Raw genomic sequence first — 20,105 nt, forward strand, 5'->3', positions numbered from 1 at the left:
TTCTGCAGCTGGCGTTCACGCTGGGGGGACAGTTAAGGCCTTAATTGGTCCGCACAGTGTGAAATCGTGGCCACAGCCCGCTCGTGGGCAGTGGTCCATTTCCCAGCCGCTCCCGCTCACCCTGCAAATCCTGCCCAACGTGGGCAAAATTCTGCCCTTAAGGTTCATCCAGTTCACCACCTGTGGTAGTTGCATGATAGGATGTTGATGGAGTTGTTCACTAATCACAGCGATCAAACTCTTATCAATTTGTCTCCAACAGGCCCAGGTATAAGGTGAGCAAAACTCCCAGGCCAGAATTTTGAGCTCGGTGTGCAGGCGCCCGCCCGACATGCCCGACTGTGATATAAAGCGAGTTGACCTCAGCCGAGCGCACTCTCAGCATATTTTGCTAGGTGGGTGCACGATGGGGTTGGAGGCGCACCGTCCATTAATTAACTGGCCAGTTAAGGCCCTTGAGACACTGAGTGTCCCGGACTTTACGTAGCCCGTGCGATTTTCAGGCTACCGCATGGGCTAAATGTGCTGGCGTGCAGGCCACATTGACAAAAACCTCATCCACGAGTGGGGTAAGAGGGGTCAGAGAGCTTGTAAATGTGAGTAGTTTGTAGTTTAGGATATAACTTGCTGCTGGTTGCTTGTGTGAATAAGGCATCTTCATTTCGCTTCAGAAGTGCTTTGACAGAAATAAGAGGCTTCAGTTCAGGACTCAGTTTTGTTTTCCAGGCTCCCGGAGGATTCATAACATTTGAGGCCTTCCAGGTATCAGACAGCCTTGGCTTACCCTGCGAAAAGGGATTGTGATCTCCGCTGGAGGCCCCTATTCTGAAGAGGAAGAGAGGGGTAGAAGAGGGAGGAGACCAAGTGTCCCTATTCAGCCTCCAGGCTGACCTGTGGGAGGAGAGGCACAGGCACATGGGTGCGGGGCCAACAGGACGTCCGAGGCAGAAGGGACCGCAGAAGATGCCACTAACCTGCTGCCAGGGTTTAAAGACGGCGATGCAGCTACTCAATATGCCTGAGGTGCAATGCCAAAGGAGGCTCCGTGTCTCAAGGGAGACAGTGACCTCCACCTGTCAGATGATCGGCCCTGAGATCCGTTCCAACTGTGTGGGTGGACACCCCATGCCAGTGGCACTGAAGGTCACTGTGGCCCTCAACTTCTATGCCCTCCGGTATAGAAGGGGTCAGTGGGTGATCTATGTGGAGTCCCCCAGTCAGCTGTCCACAGTTGTGTCAAGCTGGTGGATGCTCTGTTCAGGCGGGTACTGTACTTTATTCACTACCGTACGGACGAGGCCAGTCAGGCAGAGCGAGCCAGAGGCTTTGCAGTGATTGTTGAGTTCCCCCACGTCCAGGGTGCAATCGACTGCACACGAGTGGCCATCAAGGCACCAGCGGGTGAGCCGGGAGCCTTCGTCAACAGGAAGGGATTCCACTCCATGAACGTGCAGATAGTGTGTGACCATAGGATGCAGATTCTGCAAGTCTGTGCAAGGTACCCAGGAGGCTCCCATGACCCGTACACCCCGAGACTCTCCCAGGCGCCGCAGCTCTTCAGTGCTCCAGCCCGGCTGGATGGATGGCTGCTGGGTGACAAGGGCTATCCCCTCAGAAGGTGGCTCATGACGCCTCTCCGCCATCCAGGAAGAGAGGCTGAGCAGCAGTACAATAGGAGTCATGGCACCACAAGGGCGGTGATAGAGACAACCATCGGTCTTCTCAAGATGCACTTCCGATGCCTGGACCGTCCAGGGGGCACACTCCAGTACCCCCCAGATCGTGTGTCACTGATAGTGGTTGCATGCTGGACTCTCCACAACCTGGCATCGGAAAGGGGGGAATCAGTGGAGGATGATGTTGCCACAGCTGCTCTGGCAGCAGACAGTGAGTCCAGTCGTGAGTCCGAGGACGAACACGGTCAGGAGAACGCTGAAGAGATAGATGCCGACCTGGGCAACCTCCAGGGAAGCAGGGACACTCGGGAGGCTTTGATCTACTGTTCCTTCAGCTCGCCTACCACACATGAACCACCACCACATGGCAGGGCTGGAGGCTCCATACTCAATACCTGAGAGCAATAGTTGCTTGGTCAGCAACATGCACTATGTGCCATTTCAATAAAGCTCAGTGACAAACAGTCACTCATAACATCATGGATTCCCCTTCACCTGCAGAACTAATGAAGCACCCAGAGGCTTGTTGAGAACCAACCCATTTAATGCTTTACAGCTTGGCATACAGAAATTAAACTAAATGAAAATGTGTTCCACACCAGCACCAACTTAACAGGAACTTAAAAGCGGGACAAAAGAAAACGACTAGTGTTAAGCCCGTGTTGTGCATAAAGTGCTTTACATTTACACTGGCGGGTGCTACGTCTTGGTGCTCCCCCCTCGTTGACACTGGCATTGCAGACAGCCTGCTCACTCTGCTGTCCTGTTGGCCTTGATGACCTTGGTGGGCATCCTCTGGCCATGGAGCCTATGCTGTCCCTGCCTGGGAGGGAGTGGCCAGTGCCATGGCTGGCATCTCCCCAGTTGCCGTAGCCTCACCAGACGCCACGGTCACTGGCAGAGGGGTAGAGGAGCTGCTGCTCACGGAGCCTCCCAGAGCGGCCTGAGAGGAGCTCGCAGAGACGACAGGCAGTTGGTGCGCCACCGTCAGGTCACTTTGGACCTCCCTGCTCACCACTGATGGATAGTCGCCTAGCTGGGATACTGGGTACCAATCCATCTCCCACACTGACGGTGACCACCTGAGGTCATTGCCGGTCATTGAGGGCTTGCAGGTCTGAGCGCATCCCCAGGAAGCCCTGGTTGTTCTCCTGGAGGAGCCTCTCCATGAGAGCTGCCACTCTCTCTATGGAGGAGGCAGCGCACTCGGCCATGAGGGTCGTTGCATTGCTCATGCTCCGTATGGACTCCTCCACAACGTAGACCATGGCACGCATTCCCTCATGTATCTCCGTCAGATCCTCCCACACAACCTGCTGGACTTCCAGCATCTGCTGTCTCAGGGACGACACCAGAGGCTCATCAGCAGCCACTGACTGAGCATGTTTCTGGTCCCCAGCCGTCCTCCAACTGCCAGCACCCTGGACGTGCTCTGCCTCCGCCTACACCTCAAGCAAGTATGAAGTGCCCTCACCGCTGTGCACCGAGTTTCTAGCTGACAATCTTATTCTCACTGAGGTGCTGGTATCTGCGCTGGTGCCTGCCTGGCTGAGAGGGTGTGGCGCTGGTGCCTGCCTGGCTGAGAGGGTGTGGCACTGGTGCCTGCCTGGCTGAGAGGGTGTGGCGCTGGTGCCTGCCTGGCTGAGAGGGTGTGGCGCTGGTGCCTGCCTGGCTGAGAGGGTGTGGCACTGGTGCCTGCCTGGCTGAGAGGGTGTGGCGCTGGTGCCTGCCTGGCTGAGAGGGTGTGGCGCTGGTGCCTGCCTGGCTGAGAGGGTGTGGCGCTGGTACGTTCATATCATCTGTGTCTCAGGGGTCAGCGGCGGTCCCTCAGGCTCCTGAGACCGGGCGTGCTCTGGTGAGGCTGAAAGGGAAAACCAGGACATTTGATTAGTTGAAGTAGTTACACTGTTAATGTGCATGCCTGGCACCCAGATCAGGATGCGCTCGTCTTTCCATTATCAATGGGAATCCCATGTTGGAGGCTGAAATCAATACATAGCAGATGACCGAACTCAGTGGCTGCCTGCACCGTTTTTGAATAGGCCGCCGGGTCGCCATTGGACCCGGCAGTCATTGGCCTCCTGCCGCTGCCCGCCCCTTGCTGCAGATATCAGGAGGCACGAATTACGCTGGGCGGGCTGTAATTGGCCCGCCCACGTAAAATCGCGGTGTGCAACCGATGGTTTTAGGGTTCCTGCTTCGATACCAATCTGGGCTACAAATTCCAAATGCCCACCACCCTCTGGGTGACACAGTTATTCCTAATATCCCTTCGAACCCTTCTTCCAAGCATCTTAAATCTGTGCCTCCTGCTAATTGACCTCTCCACTGGGGTAAACAGGGCATCTTGTCCTCTCTATCTCGGCCCCTCATAATTTTGTACACCTCAATTAGGTCACCCCTTAGCCTCCTCTGTTCTAAGGAAAACAACCCCAGCCTACCCGGTCTCTCTTCATAGCTGCAATTTTCATGCCCGGGCAGCATTCTTGTAAATCACCTCTGCACTTTCTCCAGAGCAATTATGTCCTTCCTGTAATCTGGTGACCAGAACTGTGCACAAAATTCCAGCTGTGGCCTAACCAGCGCTATATACAGTTCCCTCATTACATCCCTGCTTTTATATTCAATACCTTGTCAAATAAAAGACAGCATTCCATATGCTTTCTTGAGCACCTTATCCACCTGTCCTGCCACCTTCAGGGACCTCTGGACATGCATTCCAAGGACTCTCAATTCCTCAACCCCTCTCAATATCCTCCCATTTATTGAGTATTCCCTTGCTTTGTTTGCTCTCCCCAAATGCATTACCTCAGACATTTCCGATCGAACCCCATTTGCTACTTTTCTGCGCACTCGGCCAAACCATTGATATCTTCACAAATCATGACATGGACAATTTTTGTGACATGGGCAAATTTCCCAACTATGCCTCCCACATTTAAGTCCAAATCATTAATACACACCACAAACAGCAAGGGGCCCAATACTGAGCCCTGTGGAACACCGCTGGAAAGAGCTTTCCTTTCGCTAAAACATTTGTCGACCATTACCATTCGTTTCTTGTCATTGAGCCAATTTTGGATCCAACCCACCACATTCCCCTGTGTCCCCTGTGGCTTTGACTTTTCTGACCAGTCTGCCATATGGAACTTTGTCAGATACCTTACTAAAATCCATGTAGACAACATTCACTGCACTACCCTCATCAATCCTCGTTATTTACTCAAAAAATTCAGTTAAGTTAATAAGGCACAGCTTTCCCTTAAGAAAACCAGGCTGACTGTCCCCGATTAATCTGTGCCTTTCTAATTGACAGTTTTCTCTGTGTCTGAGAATTGATTCTAATAATCTGAATACTACCTAAGTAAGACTGACTGGTCTATAATTATTTGGCCTATCTGTACAATGGCACAACATTCACAGACCTCCAGTGCTCTGGTACCTCGCCTGTATCCAGTGAGGAGTGAAAAATGATTTTTTTGTGCAAAACTGTACTTTCAGAATATTTTATGAACATAGAAGATGACAAGACATTTCAAAATGGCCTTCACAAAAAGAGTAATAATATTCAGCTTTTCCTTGCAGATCATGTTGCACTCTGAGGTGCTTCAGTACAATTGTGATACATGTAATATTCACTGCATACATTCAATGTGAGTCACACAGCCTGAAGGGTCAATACGATTCCCAGCACCTCGGTGCACTACGGCTGAAAGGTCTTAGACAGCGACCTTTCCCCTGTGCAGCGGCTGCCCCAAGCTTTAGTGCGTCCCTCAGCACATAGTCCTGGGCGTTGGAATGTGCCAGTCTGCAACACTTGGTCAGGGACAACTCTTTGCGCTGGAAGACCAACAAGTTTCGGGCAGACCAAAGAGCGTCTTTCACTGAGTAGATGATCCTCCAGCTGCAGCTGATGTTTGTCTCGATGTGCGTCCCTGTCCCTGGGATCAGCCCGTAGAGCACAGAGTCCTGTGTCACAGAACTGCTCGGGATGAACCACGGCATAAACCACTGCATCTCTCTCCAGACCTTCTTTGCAAAGGCACAATCTACAAGGAGGTGAACAATGGTCTCTTCCCTACCACAGCCACCTCGAGGGCAACGTGCAGAGAGGGTGAGACTCCTGGTGTGTAGGAAGGAACTGACGGGGAGGACCTTTCTCACCACCCGTTAAGCTATGTCTTTGTGCTTGTTGGAAAGTTCTGGTGATGAGGTATTCTGCCAAATGACTTTGACAGTCTGCTCGGGGAACCATCCCACAGGATCCACCCTCTCCTTTTCCCTCAGGGCCTCTTGGACGTTACTGCCTGGTGGACTTGTGGTCAAAGTTGTTTCTCTGCATAAATCTTTCCACGAGGGACAGGTGGTACGGCACGGTCCAACTACCTGGAACGTTCTGCGGCAGCGTGGCCAGACCCATCCTTCGCAACACCGGGCACAGGTAGAACCTCAGCACATAGTGACACTTGGTGTTTGCGTACCGAGGGTCTACAGACAGCTTGATGCAGCCACACACAAAGGTGGCCATCAGGATGAGGGTGATGTTAAGCACATTTCTTCTAGAGGCTTGTACATCGCGTCCCTGCGAACACAATCCATTTTTGACCTCCAGATAAAGCGGAAGATGGCTCGAGTGATCGCCACCACGCAGGAGTGAGGAATGGGCCAGACCTGCGCCACGTACAGCAACAGCGAGAGTGCCTCACACCTGATGACCAGGTTCTTACCCGCAATGGAGAGGGAGCGTCGCTCCCACATGCCCAGTTTTCTTTCCACCATAGCCACTCGCTCCTTCCAGTTTCTAACGCATGCCCTGGTCCCTCCAAACCATATCCCCAACACCTTCAGGCAGTCTCACCTGGTGACGAACGGGACAAAGGATCGGTCAGCCTAGTTCCCAAAGAACATGGCCTCGCACTTGTCATGATTTACCTTGGCTCCCGAGGCCAGTTTGAACTGATCGCAGATGCTGATTAGTCTGCGCACCGACAGCGGATCCGAGCAGAAGATGGCGACATCGTCCATCTACAGGGAGGCTTTGACCTGAGTGCCTCCACTGCCTGGGATCGTCACTCCTCTTATGCCCTAATTCTTCCTGATGGACTCAGCAAAGGGTTCAGTGTAACATCCGAACAGGACAGGGGAGAGAGAGCAGCCCTGCCTGGCTCCAGATTTAATGGGAAAGCTATCTGATTCCCACCCATTGATTGAAACTGCGCTACTGATGTTAGTGTTGAGCAGTTGGATCCAATTGCAGATTCCCTCCCCAAACCCCATTTTGGAGATCACATCCACCATGTAGGTGTGCGATATTCTGTCAAAGGCCTTCTCCTGATCCAGGCTGATGAGGGAGGTGTCCACACCCCTGTCCTGCACATAGGCAATCGTATCCCTGAGCAGCGCGAGGCTGTCAGAGATCTTCCTGCCCGGCACAGTGCAGGTCTGGTCAGGGTGGATCACCAACGCTAGAGCAGACTTCACCCAATTGTCATTGACGTTGGACAGAATCTTATAATCCATATTCAACAGTGAGATGGGTCGCCAATTTCTAATTTCCTCCCCTTTCCACTTCCACTTGTAGATGAGGGTGTTGCCTTTCCTCATGGATTCTGACATGCTGCCGGCCAGGAGCATACTCTCGTACACTTCCAGCAGGTCTGGGCCCATCCAGTCCCACAGAGCCGAATACAACTCCAACGGCAAGGCGTCGCTTCCGGGAGTTTTACTCTTCTCGAAGGACTCAAGGGCCTTAGTCAGTTCGTCATGAGTTAGCGGTTTGTCCAGGCTCTCCCGTGTACTGTCGTCTAATACCTCTGTGATAGAGGACAGGAAGGACTGGGAGACCGTGCTGTCTGTGGGCTTCATCTCTTGGAGTTCCTCCTTGACATCAACCCCATCGACTGCAGCCGGAGCAGATTCTGCATGTTTCGCTGGAGTCAGGACATTTCCCTCTGTTCCTTTCTCGCTTTCTGGATGAGTACCTTCTTGATATCCTCCTCGATCGCTTCCCACCAGTGTGTCAGGGAATCAAAGAGTGTTTCACAGTTCCCCAGCCTTTGTAATCCTTCTTGAGTTCTCTGGGGTCAGCAGTTTCACGTTCAGCTTCCATGTCCCCCGGCCAAGCCTCTGGTCTTCCTGTAAGTGACATTTGACCGGTAGGAGGCAGTGGTCAGAGAAGAACACTGGCTTGATGTCCGTGGACCTGACTGTGAACGCTCGGGACACAAACAGGAAGTCTATCCTTGAGTGGGTGGACCACTCTGGCCGCGACCAGGTGTATCTCTGCTGCGCTTCATCTGCAGGGTTGCTGAAGACGTTGTGCAGCTTGCCATCCTTTACTATTTCCATCAGGGATCTGGACGTGGTGTCCAGTCTGCTGTCGGCCCTGCCAGATTGTCCAGCTCCATCGATGATGCGGCTGAAGTCACCGCCCAGAATGGCCAGCCTGGAAGTCGCCAGCAGAAGTGGGAGCTGCTGAAGGACAACCAGCCACTCGCTGTTTTGATCCGGGGCATACATGTTAATTAACTAGAGTGGCGCATTCTTGTACAATAATGTCCGCTACGAGGAGGGGCCCGCCCACCACCTCCTCAACCTCGGACATGGTGACATTGCCTCCCTGCAGCTGAATACCCAGGCCGGAGGAACGAGAGTCGTTTCCTCCCGACCAGAGTGATGCCCCTTGGGACCACCATCGTGCCCATTGCCTGTAGGAGCTGAGGTGCAGTATTGCACACTCCTGCAGAAACAACAGGTCAGCTTTGACCTTGGCAAGGTAATCCAAGGTTGCAACACATCGCGTAGCAGATTTAACGCTACACACTTTGATGGACTCAATCTTGATCCCCATTTTAATGCATTTTCTCACTTACCAGTCCTGTTGTTTTTGTCAGTTCCAGTCCTTTGGTTTGCTCCTACAAACCCATAGTGTTTGCAAATTGTCTCGCTTTTGACGGGCTGAGGAAACAGCCCAGAACCGCCCCGTTGGAAATGTTCCGCTCAGGTGACAACGGGGGGTTCGTGCAAGGAGCGAGGTTTGGATTGTTCTCTGCTGGAGAAATCTCTCTGATCCATTCCCCCTCAGGGGCGTTGCTGCTTCCCAGAGATGGGGTGCACTGACAGAACACTGACATCGGGAACACGGTAAATGATTTGCTGCAGGACCGATTAGTTTGTGGAGTTCAAGACGATGCCACAGAGCGCCTTTCACTCACCGAGGTAAACATCGTCTTTAAGCGTACCCAAGGAATCTCCCTCGCCATGGAAAGTGCAGTGAGAGACTGGCAGGCTTTGTACACATACAACATGGCGCTGTTCTTCATGTGGGGCAGGAACCTGCTGCTGAGTGTGGCGTGGAAACCAGACCCACAGCATCGAGGGGAGATGCAATGTCTGCTGTTAAAACCATGAAAAGTCCTTTATCAAAAGAAAGAATTCATCAGCGGCTCCAAGATTAAGTTGTTATAGATGTGGAGGTGACCATGGGCCAGACAGCTGTAAATTCAAGGAGGCAGAATGTCATTATTGCCATAAGAAGGGTCGAAACAGCCCACAAAGCATCAAACCAAGAAGATTGAATTAAAGAATACAGCAGAACCTGAAGCTGCTGACACCGACATCTATTCACTGTATAAAGTAACAGCTGTAAAAACCGAACCTGTATAATGTAACAGCTGTAAAAACCGAACCTGTGTAATGTAACAGCTGTAAAAACCAAGCCTGTATAATGTAACAGCTGTAAAAACCAAGCCTGTGTAATGTAACAGCTGTAAAAACCAAGCCTGTGTAATGTAACAGCTGTAAAAACCGAGCCTGTATAAAGTAACAGCTGTAAAAACCAAGCCTGTGTAATGTAACAGCTGTAAAAACCGAGCCTGTGTAATGTAACAGCTGTAAAAACCGAACCTGTGTAATGTAACAGCTGTAAAAACCAAGCCTGTGTAATGTAACAGCTGTAAAAACCGAGCCTGTGTAATGTAACAGCTGTAAAAACCGAGCCTGTGTAATGTAACAGCTGTAAAAACCGAGCCTGTGTAATGTAACAGCTGTAAAAACCGAGCCTGTGTAATGTAACAGCTGTAAAAACCGAGCCTGTGTAATGTAACAGCTGTAAAAACCGAGCCTGTGTAATGTAACAGCTGTAAAAACCGAGCCTGTGTAATGTAACAGCTGTAAAAACCGAGCCTGTGTAATGTAACAGCTGTAAAAACCGAGCCTGTGTAATGTAACAGCTGTAAAAACCGAGCCTGTGTAATGTAACAGCTGTAAAAACCGAGCCTGTATAAAGTAACAGCTGTAAAAACCGAGCCTGTATAATGTAACAGCTGTAAAAACCAAGCCTGTGTAATGTAACAGCTGTAAAAACCGAGCCTGTGTAATGTAACAGCTGTAAAAACCGAGCCTGTGTAATGTAACAGCTGTAAAAACCGAGCCTGTGTAATGTAACAGCTGTAAAAACCGAGCCTGTATAATGTAACAGCTGTAAAAACCGAGCCTGTGTAATGTAACAGCTGTAAAAACCAAGCCTGTGTAATGTAACAGCTGTAAAAACCGAGCCTGTATAATGTAACAGCTGTAAAAACCAAGCCTGTGTAATGTAACAGCTGTAAAAACCAAGCCTGTGTAATGTAACAGCTGTAAAAACCGAGCCTGTGTAATGTAACAGCTGTAAAAACCGAGCCTGTATAATGTAACAGCTGTAAAAACCGAGCCTGTGTAATGAAACAGCTGTAAAAACCAAGCCTGTATAATGTAACAGCTGTAAAAACCGAGCCTGTGTAATGTAACAGCTGTAAAAACCGAGCCTGTGTAATGTAACAGCTGTAAAAACCGAGCCTGTGTAATGTAACAGCTGTAAAAACCGAGCCTGTGTAATGTAACAGCTGTAAAAACCGAGCCTGTGTAATGTAACAGCTGTAAAAACCGAGCCTGTGTAATGTAACAGCTGTAAAAACCGAGCCTGTGTAATGTAACAGCTGTAAAAACCGAGCCTGTGTAATGTAACAGCTGTAAAAACCGAGCCTGTGTAATGAAACAGCTGTAAAAACCGAGCCTGTGTAATGTAACAGCTGTAAAAACCGAGCCTGTGTAATGTAACAGCTGTAAAAACCGAGCCTGTGTAATGTAACAGCTGTAAAAACCGAGCCTGTGTAATGAAACAGCTGTAAAAACCGAGCCTGTGTAATGTAACAGCTGTAAAAACCGAATCCATCACTGTCACAATCCAAGTTAATGAGAAGCCATTAATAATGGAGGTGGATATGGAGGCCTCAACTACAGTGGTGGGAGAGCACACTTTCAGATCCCTGACTAAAGGTAGAAAGTTAGTAAACCTGGAGCAGAGAACCGCTAAATTAAAGATATTGCACTGGAGAATCTATTCAGGTAAAGGGGATCGCCACAGCACCAGTGTCTTACAGGCAACAGACAGCCCAGCTGCCTGTGATAATAGTGACTGGAGAAGGACCCAGTCTGTTAGGCCGAGACTGGTTACAGAAGATCAAGCTTGACTGGTCTGAGATATTTCACCTGAAAACAGGAGTTCCTGAACTGCTAAGGAAATACGCCATGGTATTTTGGGATTAATCAGGGAAGTTAAAAGCCCACGATATATGTGGATCCACAGGTGACACCACGTTTCTTTAAGACCGGACCTGTGCCTTATGCATTGAAGGAGAAGGCGGATGCAGAACTGTGCCAGTTAGAAAAACTGGGCATCGCCCAAGCTGTCCAATTCTCAGAGTGGGCAGCACTCATAGTTCCAGTGGTTAAGCCTGACCAAACCATAGGAATTGGTGGGAAGTATAAGTTGACAGTGAATAAGGCAGCAAAACCAGACAACTGCCCCATTCCAAGGATAGACCAATTGTATGCAAAGCTGGCTGGAGGCAAGTCCTATACAATAGTGGATATGAGCCAACCATCCAACAATTAGAACTGGATAAATCATCGAGAGAATACATGAGTATTAACACACACACAGGTCTTTATCAAAGAACAAAGAAAAGTACAGCACAGGAACAGGCCCTTTGGCCCTCCAAGCCTGTGCCAATCATATTGCCCGTCAGCTAAAACATTTTGCACTTCCGGGGTCCGTATCCCTCTATTCCCATCCTATTCATGTATTTGTCAAGCTGCCTCTTAAACACCACTATCGTACCTGCTTCCACCACCTCCTCTGGCAGCGAATTCCAGACACTCACTACCCTTTGCGTAGAAAACTTGCCCCACACATCTCCTCTATAGTTTCCTCCTCTCACCTTAAATCTATGTCCCCTAGTAATTGACTCTTTCACCCAGGGAAAAAGCTTCTGACTATCTCCTCTGTCCATGCCACTCATAATTTTGTAAACTTCGATCAAGTCGCCCCTCAATCTCCGTCGCTCTAGTGAGAACAATCCGAGTTTCTCCAACCTCTCCTCATAGCTAATAACCTCCAGACCAGGCAGCATCCTGGTAAACCTCCTCTGCACCCTCTCCAACGCCTCCATATCCTTCTGGTAATGTGGTGACCAGAATTGCACGCAATATTCCAAGTGTGGCCTAACCAAGGTTCTATACAGCTGCAGCATGACTTTCCAGCTTTTATACTCAATACCCCTGCCGATGAAGGCAAGCATGCCATATGCCTTCCTGACTACCTTATCCACCTGCGTTGCCACTTTCAGTGACCTGTACACCCAGATCCCTCTGCCCGTTGATGCACTAATGGTTCTGCCATTTACTGTGTAATTCCTGCCTGTATTAGACCTTCCAAAATGCATTACCTCGCATTTGTCCGGATTAAACTCCATCTGCCATTTCTCCGCCCAAGTCTCCAACCGATCTATGTCCCGTTGTATCCTTTGACAATCCTCTTCACTATCTGCAACTCCTCCAACCTTGGTCTCGTCTGCAAACTTACTAATTAGTCCAGTTACATTTTCCTCCAAATCATTTATGTATACTACAAACAGCAATGGTCCCAGCACTGATCCCTGTGGAACTCCACTAGTCACAGCTCTCCATTCAGAAAAGCACCCTTCCACTGCTACCCTCTGTCTTCTATGTATATCAGTACAGGTCTTTATCAGCCCTGACAATATTCCGGCAATGCTACTGAAGACTTGTGCTTTAGTAATTGCCACGCCCCTAGCCAAGCTGTTCCAGTACAGCTACAACACTGACATCTACCCGGCTATGTGGAAAATTGCCCGGATTTGTCCTGTACACAAAAAGCAGGAAAAATCCCATCTGGCCAATTACCGCCCCATCAGCCTACTCTTGGTCATCAGTAAAGTGATGGAAGGGGTCATCAACAGTGTTGCCAAGCAGCACTTGCTTAGCAATAACCTGCTCACTGATGCCCAGTTTGGACTCCGCCAGGGTCACTCAGCTCCTGACCTCATTACAGCCTTGGTTCAAACACGGATAAAAGAGCTGAACTCCAGAGGTGAGGTGAGATTGACTGCCCTTGACATCAAGGCTGTTTTTGACTGAGTGTGGCATCAAGGAGCCCTAGCAAAACTGGAGTTAATGGGAATCGGGAGAAAACCTTCCACTGGTTGGAGGCGTACCTAGCACAAAGGAAAATGGTTGTGGTTGTTGGAGGTCAGTCATCTTGGTTCAGGACATCAGTGCAGGAGTTCCTCAGCGTCGTGTCCTCGGCACAACCATCTTCAGCTGCTTCATCAATGACCTTCCTTCCATCATAAGGTCAGAAGTGGGGATGTTTGCTGATGGTTGAAGATACTGAAGCAGTCCATGTCCAAATGCAGCAAGACCTGGACAATATCCAGGCTTGGGCTGACAAGTGGCAAGTAACATTGGTGCCAGACAAGTGTCAGGCAATGACCATCTCCAACAAGAGAGAATCCAACCATCGCCCCTTGACATTCAATGGCATTGCCATCACTGAATCCCCCACTATTAACATCCTGAGGGTGCCATTGACCAGAAACTGAACTGGACTAGCTGTATAAATACTGTGGCTACAAGAGCTGACCACAGGCTAGGAATCCTGTGGAGAGTAACTCACCACCTGACTCCCCGAAGCCTGTCCACCACCTACAAGGCACAAGTCAGGAATGTGATGGAATACTCCCCACTTGCCTGGATGAGTGCAGCTGCCACAACACTCAAAAAGCTCAACACCATCCAGGACAGAGCAGCGCGCTGATTGGTACCCCATCCACAAACATTCGCTCCCTCCACCACCAACGCTCAGTAACAGCAGTGTGTATCATTTACAAGATACACTGCGGGAACTCACCAAGGCTCCTTAGACAGCACCTTCCAAACCCATGACCACTACCATCTAGAAGGACAAGGGCAGCAGATACATGGGAACACCAGCGCCTGGAAGTCCCCCTCCAAATCACGCACCATCCTGATTTGGAAACATATCACCTTTCCTTCGCTGTCGCTGGGTCAAAATCCTGAAACTCCCACTCTAAAAACACTGTGGGTGTACCTACACTACATGGACTGCAGTGGTTCAAGAAGACCAGAGGCTTGGCCGAGGGGCATGGAAGCTGAACCTGCAACTGCTGACCCCAGAGAACATTGAGGAGCTCAAGAGGGATTACAAAGGTTGGAGAACCGTGAAACCCCTCTTTGAGTCCCTGATACACTGGTGGGAAGCGATCAAGGGAAACATCAAGAGGTTTTTCATCCTCAAAGGCACCCAGAAAGCTAGAAAGGAACAGAGGGAAATGTCCCGACTCCAGAAAAACATGCAGGATCTGCTCCGGCTGCAGTCGATGGGGGTCGATGTCAAGGAGGAACTCCAAGAGGTGAAGAGCCAGCAAGCCTCGCCCTTTGCCTCGGAGGCCTCCAAGATCATCTTCCGGTCCAGAGTCCGTTACATGGAGCAGGATGAGACGTGCTCACGTTTCTTCTTCCAAAAGGTACACTCTGTGATCAGCAGCCCGAAGGAAGAAGACGGCTCAGTAAAGTCATCGCCCTCCGACATTTTGAGGATCAGCAAATCCTTTTATTCCGGATTGTATGACGTGAAGCCCACGGACAGCACGGCCTCCCAGTCCTTCCTGTCCTCTATCACGGAGGTCTTAGACGACAGTACACGGGAGAGCCTGGACAAACCGCTAATTCCTGATGAACTGACTAAGGCCCTTGAGTCCTTGGAGAAGAGTAAAACCCCCGGAAGCGACGGCTTGCCGGCGGAGTAGTATTCGGCTCTGTGGGACTTGATCGGCCCAGACCTGCTAGGAGTGTACGAGAGTATGCTCCTGGCCGGTAGTATGTCAGAATCCATGAGGAAAGGCATCATCACCCTCATCTACAAGCACAAGGGGGGAAGGGGAGGAAATTAGAAATTGGCGACCCATTTCACTGTTGAATGTGGACTATAAGATTCTGTCCAAGGTCATCGCCAATCGGGTCAAATCCGCTCTGGAATTGGTGATCCACCCTGACCAGACCTGCACTGTGCCGGGCAGGAAGATCTCTGACTGCCTCGCGCTGCTCAGGGATACGATTGCCTATGTGCAGGACAGGGGTGTGGACACCTGCCTCATCAGCTTGGATCAGGAGAAGGCCTTTGACAGATTATCGCACACCTACATGGTGGATGTGCTCTCCAAAATGGGGTTTGGGGAAGGAATTTGCAATTGGATCCAACTGCTCTACACTAACATTACTAGCGCACTCTCAATCAATGGGTGGGAATCTGATAGCTTTCCGATTAAATCTGGAGTCAGGCAGGGCTGTCCTCTCTCCCCTGTCCTGTTCGTGTGTTGCATAGTACCCTTTTCTGAGTCCATCAGGAAGGATCCGGGCATAAGAGGAGTGACGATCCCAGGCAGTGGAGGCACTCAGGTCAAAGCCTCCCTGTACATGGACGACGTCGCCGTCTTCTGCTCGGATCCGCTGTCGGTGCGCAGACTGATCCACATCTGCGACCAGTTCGAACTGGCCTCGGGTACCAAGGTAAATCGTGGCAAGAGTGAGGCCATGTTCTTTGGGAACTGGGCTGACCGATCCTTTGTCCCCTTCACTGTCAGGGCTGACGGCCTGAAGGTGCTGGGGATATGGTTCGGAGGGACCAGGGCATGCGTTAGAAACTGGAAGGAGCGAGTGTCTATGGTGAAAAGGAAACTGGGCATGTGGGAGCGAAGCTCCCTCTCCAGTGCGGGTAAGAACCTGGTCATCAGGTGTGAGGCACTCTCGCTGTTGCTGTACGTGGCGCAGGTCTAGCCCATTCCACTCTCCTGCGTGGTGGCGATCACTCGAGCCATCTTCCGCTTTATCTGGAGGTCAAAAATGGATCGTGTCCGCATGGACGCGATGTACAAGCCTCTAGATAAAGGGGGAAAAAACGTGCCCAACATCGCCCTCATACCGATGGCCACCTTTGTGTGGCTGCATCAAGCGGTGTGTAGTCCCTCAGTATACAAACACCAAGTGTCACTATGTGCTGAGGTTCTACCTGTCCCCGGTGTTGCGAAGGATGGGTCTGGCCACGCTGCCGCTGAACGCTCCAAGTAGTTGGACCGTGCCCTACCACCTGTCCCTGGTGGAAAAATTGATGCAGAAAAACACCTTTGACCACAAGTCCATCAGGCAGTGGTCAGCACGTAACGTCTTAGAGGCCCTGAGGGAAAAGGAGAGGGTGGATCCTGTGGGATGGTTCCCCGAGCAGACTGTCAAAGTCATTTGGCAGAATGCCTCATCGCCAGAACTTTCCAACAAGCACCAAGACGTAGCTTGGCTGGTGGTGAGAAAGGCCCTCCCCGTCAGATCCTTCCTACACGTCAGGAGTCTCACCCCCTCTGCACGTTGCCCTCGAGGTGGCTGTGGTGGGGAAGAGACCGTTTATTCACCTCCTTGTGGATTGTGCCTTTGCAAAGAAGGTCTAGAGAGAGATGCAGTGGTTTCTGTCGAGGTTCATCCCGAGCAGTTCTGTGACACAGGACTCTGTGCTCTACGGGCTGTTCCCAGGGACACACACCGAGACAAACATCAACTGCAGCTGGAGGATCATCAACTCGGTGAAAGAGGCGCTTTGGTCTGCCCGAAACTTGTTGGTCTTCCAGCGCAAAGAGTTGTCCCCGACCGAGTGTTGCGGACTGGCACAATCCAAAGTCCAGGACTACGTGCTGAGGGACGCACTAAAGCTTGGGGCAGTTGCCGCAAAGGCGCAATGGGGAAGGGCCGCTGTCTAAGACCTTTCTACCACAGCGCACCGAGGGGCTGGGAACTGTTTAAATCCCCTCGGGCTGTACAGCTCAAAATGAAAGGCTGTAAATGATTGTAATATTGTTTGTACTGATGCACCTGGTGATACATTTTGTAAAAGTTGAACCGGATTGTACCCTTGTAATGGTGTTTTTGAAATGGTTTGGAATGTGGTTGAAGATATTTTATGAATAAAGTTTATTTTTGCAAAAAAAAAAGTGTAGTAAAGGAACCACTTGAATATTGTATCTGGACTCCGAGTGTTGAAATTTTGTCCCAGAGTATTCCTCGGACCTTTCAATTGGTGCTGCGAGCAGGGCCCGAAGGATGCAGGACACCGACGGGGAAATGGGATGAGTCACAGTGTGAATTCATTTTTATTCATACTAAATCCGACTCCGTCCCGATCCAGGAAGTGTCAGGCACCCCGCGTATCAGAAACCTGGGCTCCAGGCAATAGTTCAAGGGGTGGTAAGGGTGGGGTAGTTTGCTTGTCTTATAGATTGTTATAATTACATCCGGTATTAGCCGCAAGTAACGAGTTCGGTCAGAAAGGATCCAGGGTAAGAACCGTACCGCTGACAACAACTATACCCCGACCGTCTTACCCAGAGATGGCCAGTGGTGACAAACTCGAGTGGGGACCAGAGGGATCCTTGACACAGCATTGAGCTGACAAAAATAAGAAATCGATAGGCAAAATGAGAAAGAACAATTGGAACCCATTTGACTCACCCGCTGATCAGAGAAAATGGTGGGATAATCAGAAAAAAGACAAAGATGATGAAGCCTGGATCCTAATGTTAAGACAACACATAGAGTTCAGTAAGAAAGTAAATCGAATGTTGGCCAACAAATCCCAAAATGAAGAGCTGGTCCAGGCAAAAAATCTCATGTCAGTTTCGGCAGCTTTACCACAGCCACCAGTAGCTGCACAATACGCAGATAATATAGATTGGAACGGGCTGGTGGAACAGGCGGCAGGATATGAGGAACAACGGGAAGCGGGTTGGGAATCACCACCACCATAACCCGTGGCCCCAATTAAGATAGAGCTTGTGCCCCCGGTGCCCGGACAACCAGGCAGACCAGGCACAGCAGCAAGCTGATTTCCGAGCCTTTAGAGCAGAAATGGCACAAGACTTAGGGCAAGCCCCATAAAACAAGAAAAGGGCGAGAGTGCCCATGAATATGGCAATCGGAAGTTTGAGGCATATTGTAACTACGGGGGTGTAGGTGCTGCGCTGAACCGAGACGATGTACAGTTTATGCAATTGTACAAGGATGGCCTTAGCCTGGCCCACCAGGCAATCCTAGACACCGGGCCCGGGCCCACCAGGCAATCCTAGACACCGGGCCCGGGCCCACCAGGCGATCCTAGACACCGGGCCCGGGCCCACCAGGCCATCCTAGACACTGGGCCCACCAGGCCATCCTAGACACCGGGCCCGGGCCCACCAGGCCATCCTAGACACCAGGCCCGGGCCCACCAGGCCATCCTAGACACCGGGCCCGGGCCCACCAGTCAATCCTAGACACCGGGCTAGTAGACAAGAACACATATGATCGAGGAAGATGGGCCACCGGGGTAGATAACCACATAGGGAAAACTAAGATAAAGGTGTCGGCAGTGAGGTTACAGACCCCACTGAAATGGTGGCCACTGCAGCAGCCGTTCCTAAACCCGAGGTGTGCTTTAATTGTAAAAACCCGAACATAAAATATTTACAGTGTTAGATGTAGCCAATGGATTTTGGTCGATACCACTGGACCAGGAATCCCAAGATAAATTCGCTTTCACAGTGGGAGGGAGACGGTGTACATGGGCGAGGCTCCCACAGGGATTCCACAACAGCCCCAACATCCTCCATCGGGTCACGAGTGAGAAGCTGAGTCCGTGCGACGTAGAGTCTAACAACAGTACAATCTTATAATATGCAGATGATATCCTAATAGCGTCAGAATCGGAAAGGGGCCACATCGGAGCTCTCCTGATAGTCATAAGGACACTGAAAAATGCTGGATTTAAGATAAACCCCTTTATGAGTTGCTGACCGGGAGGGCAATGCGCTTGCCAGAGGGCAGAGCCACCGGAAGTGAGGATATGGGACCCATCAGAGATAAAATTAAAAATGATATTAAGCAATTGGATGGACAGCTAAAGGAATTACAACAGGAAGTGAAGGACCAACAGGCTATCAGGGATTTAGAAGAGAGGACAAAAGGGGGACCCCCGTCACCACCGGCTGAGGTCGGAGACATGGTGTTTGTTCAAATCACCCCTAGCCAACCAGGTTTTGCCCCAAAATGGACTGGACCGTACGGAATTATTCACGTGCCTGCGCCGATATGAAGGGAAAAGCTAGGTGGAAACACTGGTCACAACTGAAAAGGTATGATGTAAGTAAGAAAGACTAAATTACCAGGCAGTGGGAGGAAAACGGGCAACGAGCAGTCCGTACTGTGTTAGCCAAGTGGTTTAGGATTCATTCCCGATCTGGAGGACTGGCCATCTGAAAGAGAAAAGGGGGAATCCTCAACTACGGGGAGGGTCACCGTGGGCTGTGCACAAGGAGGGACGTAAAGGAGAAAGCTACAGTGTGTGAGAGATACAGTGTGTGAGAGATTTTTCGCAATTTACCTTCACACCCCAGGAGAACAACAACTGGGGTCACTGTCCCGGGGAGGAAGACTTGGGAATGACAGATACCTGGCATTGGATCTTGAGGGCCAAACAAGGAGAGTTGACTGCAACGGCGGACCCCCGGACCGACACCACCCTGCTATCACAGGACACGACGACACCACAGAGACTATCTTGCCCAGACATGACCCCTGGGCCACAGAATGGACTGGTACTGTATACGGACGGTGAACTCTTGTATGATAATGTTAAACATGAAATTGTACAGGTAATTGTGAACCTGGCAGGTATGCAACTGCCTGAGTATTGCAGTAACCAAGCGCCCCTACGAAAACTGTACAAATTACTGAGTAAGGCTGTGATTAATCAGCCGGCCGACGCCACGGGTGCCACTAGATTCAGGGGACATCCTGCTTTCCACCGCCAGAAGAGAGAGTTAGTTAACAATGTACTGACAGGGGTGAACACAGGGACTTCCCTGGTAAACTCTCTCGACATTCAAGGAATCAACTCCGAGGTCACGTATCTTAAAGGGATCATGAGGCAGCTTGCTCATAAGAGTAGCGAGGGGTGGTGAAACGGCAGCGGCCCTAGGGGGCAAGAGTGTG

Source organism: Cetorhinus maximus, unplaced genomic scaffold (genome assembly GCF_964194155.1).
Source record: "Cetorhinus maximus unplaced genomic scaffold, sCetMax3.hap1.1 HAP1_SCAFFOLD_584, whole genome shotgun sequence".
Taxonomy (NCBI): Eukaryota; Metazoa; Chordata; class Chondrichthyes; order Lamniformes; family Cetorhinidae; genus Cetorhinus; species Cetorhinus maximus.